At 46.6% G+C, this 3,531-nt stretch overlaps 1 long non-coding RNA gene across 1 annotated transcript; it reads right to left on the bottom strand.

Annotated features, from left to right (window-relative positions):
• Positions 1-1,277: 1,277 nt before the first annotated feature.
• LOC134297182 (uncharacterized) lies at positions 1,278-2,501 on the bottom strand. The gene is made up of 2 exons (XR_010003942.1): positions 1,904-2,501; positions 1,278-1,817 (listed from the first exon to the last, which is right to left on the bottom strand). It is a non-coding gene; the product is annotated as an uncharacterized LOC134297182 (long non-coding RNA).
• Between the last annotated feature and the right edge of the window lie 1,030 nt (positions 2,502-3,531).

Genomic DNA, 3,531 nt, shown 5'->3' with positions numbered 1-3,531 from the left:
GTAGAGAGGGAACACTTATATACCATAGTTATCTGCTCCTTTGCACCAAAAGCAAGAAACAACTATTTGCATGTGGAAAATATCTAAAAGATGATGTTTCCAACCAAGTGTGTGAAACCCATGTTTCTCAACATATGTGCTTTGAAAAAATAGCACTGGCCAACACACATTTTGGTGCCTCAAATGTGAGACCTGATTCTAGGTATATTTGACCTGCTGATTCCAAAACTGGTGCCAATTTTTACATATCAACTCTAGTTTTTGAGATACAGAACATATGCCATCTACCAGTCACCATCTCTCGCCCATAGAAAACCATGATGACCAATTCTAAGAAACTAGAGTCTATTCAATGCAATTTTCCAAATCAGTGCCCAAATAACCCCAGAACAGACCTGAAAAGCAAGACCATGTCTTCTTTGATTACGTTACTCCACCTGCAGTGTGGTCTCCCATTTTCCCCTATTACATTCCACTTTTTCAAGGACTATCATATTTTCCAGTGCATTTCTTTGTCTCATGATATGCCCAAAGTACACAGCCCCAGTTTAGTCATCTTGGCTTCTAGGGAGAGTTCAGCATTGATTCACTCTAGGACCCATTGATTTACCATTTCAACTTCACATTTTGAATAAGTTGATTTTCTTCCTTTCAGCTTTCTTCGTTGCCTATCTTTCACAACCATACATAGAAAGTGGAAACATTGTTGCTAAGATTATTCTGATTTTGGCATTTTGGCTCCATGCGGGGACATGAGAGAAGCCTCCCACAAGGATGGTAAAAACATTTTTTTAAAAACAACATCCGGGCGTCCCCTGGGCAATGTCCTTGCAGACGGCCAATTCTCTCAGTCCAGAAGCAACTCAAGTTGCTCCTGACACAGAAAAAAAATTATCTTCACAACCAAAGGCTTTGCAGTTATCTACAAAGCACAGATAAAAACAATAATGTTGTTACCCTGTTTCCCCGAAAATAAGACAGTGTCTTACATTAATTTTTGCTCCCAAAGATGCGCTAAGTGTTATTTTCAGGGGATGTCTTATTTTTCCACAAAGAAGAATTCACATTTATGGTTGAACTTTTTTTAAAAATGAACATTTATTATCTACTGTACAGTAGTTGTCATCACAAACCAGCATAACCAAACTGTGAACCCTTTCAAGAATTTCTATATTATATTTTATTGCTAGACTGTTTTTAAATTACTGTTTAAATTTCTGTTTGTATGTAAATTTATGTTGTTGTTGGACTTGTGTCATAGACAGAACGCCAGCAAGTAAAACAAAACTCAGTTTATTGAGGTTACAGAACTAAAAACGCCCGTAGGAAACAAAGAACAGGGCAAACACTTGACTTCAGTGGGATAAATAACAAAAAACAGCTCAGTTTGAGCTTAAATGGTTCAAAGGGATAAACCAGGTTAAACAGCAGTGTAATCCGGATTAAATCAAAGTGCTTACTTCAGCTTGGCAAACAATGCAAACAAAAGAGGATCAACAGGAGTCAGAATGTAAACAAAAGACTGGTAGCAGATTCCTCTCTGCTACTCAGAAACAGCAGGGGAGTAAAACAGGTTTGTTTATTCCTCCCTGCAGCGAACGAAAGCGTGGTCGTAGTCAGGATTCAGGTTTAGGGTAACGGCAGTCAGCAGGGTCCCAATCCGGTCCAGTAGATCAATAGCCAAGCGTAGTCGTCAAGGAATCCAAAGGTCTCACCGATAGCCAGCAGCAGGGTTAATCCGGAATCGTAGTCAGTCAGTCCAGCGTCAATCCAGTGTAAGTAGGTATTGCCCGTCAAAAAGACGACGGAGGTTCAAGCTATCAAGATTAAACACAAGTTGCACAGAGAAAAACCCCACACAGTTCCTCCCGCCGTCGATGCCCAATGTCCTTGGTAAACTTACGTATCCAGTAGCGAATCACACCCGTCTTCAGGAAGTTCCCAAACAAAAGCCCAAGCGTCCGTCCAGAATACCTTGCCCAACGCAATTAGACATTGGTCCCAAACCCCATTTTATCCCAGTTCAAGCTCATCATCGCTGTCAGCTGCCATCCCAATTCCAGACGCCCCAACATCATCATCCTCATCAGAGCTTAAGCACCTTCGACTACGCCCCACAGCATCCCCAGCTGTGGACCCCGCTCCATCCCTCCAACCAGTCCATGGGTCTGATCCTGCAACCCGCCAAACACCTCCCACGCTTTCATTGCCTGTTTCCCCAACACCCAAATCCTCCCTCACACGAGTCCATTCCATGTCATCCTCCTCCGAGCTGACCATCTCTTCCTCCAAACTCTGAGAAAAACCCTCAAATGAGTCCTCATCTGTTGGCTCTGCAAACAAATCCCGGAGACGTTTCCTTTCACGCTCCTCGAGAGTGTCTGACTCTCGAGGAGTCTTACGACCCCTTCTTCCATTACCAGAGCCCAAAGGCTCAACCATAACAGCTTGTTCCTGTGTAACCTGTCATCCAGGATTTGATCCTGGATGAGGGGGCGGATCTGGCATGCATCACCGAGACGTGGCTGGATGAGCTGGGAGGTGTGAATCTTACCCAGCTGTGTCCTCCAGGTTTCGGGGTGCATCAACAGGCCAGAGTTGGGGGGCGGGGAGGAGGAGTTGCGGTGATCTTTCGGCAGTCCATCGCCCTGATCAGATGCACCGTTCCACAATCTTCGAGGTTCGAGTGTGTTTTCCTGAAGGTGGGAGCCCGAGACAGCATGGGGATTCTGTTGGTGTACCGTCCACCCCGCGACCCAGCAGTCTCTCTGTCCGAGCTAGCAGATGTGGTCTCCAATGCGGCCCTTGTCTCCCAACAACTGATAGTTTTGGGAGACTTTAACATTCATGCCGAGACCACATTGACAGGTGCAGCTCAGGATTTCATGGTTGCCATGACAACCATGGGGCTGTCTCAAGCTATATCAGGGCCCACACATCAGGCAGGACACACCTTGGACCTTGTTTTTATTGTGGACGGTGGGACAGTCAGAGTGGAAGAGCAAAACATTCTTCCATTGTCATGGTCTGACCATCATCTGATCTGTTTAAGTATCGCCGTGCCTTCTAACCTCCGCAGGGGTGGTGGACCCATTAAGATGGTCCGCCCCAGGAGACTGATGGATCCGGATGGACTTCTGAGGTCTCTTGGGGATCTTCCTGTCCTGGAGACTGGCGATCCTGTCGATGTCCTGGTTGATCGCTATAATAGTGAGCTATCAAGGGCATTGGACACGATCACTCCCGAACGTCCCCTCTCACTGCGTAGAGTCGTGTCGACTCCTTGGTTTACTGAGGAGTTGGCTGTGATGAAGCGTAGGAGGAGGGGACTAGAGTGCATCTGGAGGAAATCTCGGGACGTGTCCGACCAAGCACGGGCTAAAGCCGCTATTAAGGCGTACTCCGTGGCTCTGCGAGCAGCCAGGAAAGTTTTCACGACTGCCCGCATAGCGTCTGCAGCCAACAGGCCATCGGAGTTGTTCCGAGTTGTTGGGGAGTTCCTGCGGCCTCCTGAGGCCCAGGGGCTTCCCG

The sequence above is a fragment of the Anolis carolinensis genome, chromosome 2 (genome assembly GCF_035594765.1).
Source record: "Anolis carolinensis isolate JA03-04 chromosome 2, rAnoCar3.1.pri, whole genome shotgun sequence".
Classification (NCBI taxonomy): Eukaryota; Metazoa; Chordata; class Lepidosauria; order Squamata; family Dactyloidae; genus Anolis; species Anolis carolinensis.
The sequence above is the reverse complement of the archived record's forward strand: the minus strand, read 5'-3'. Positions and strand labels throughout refer to the sequence as shown.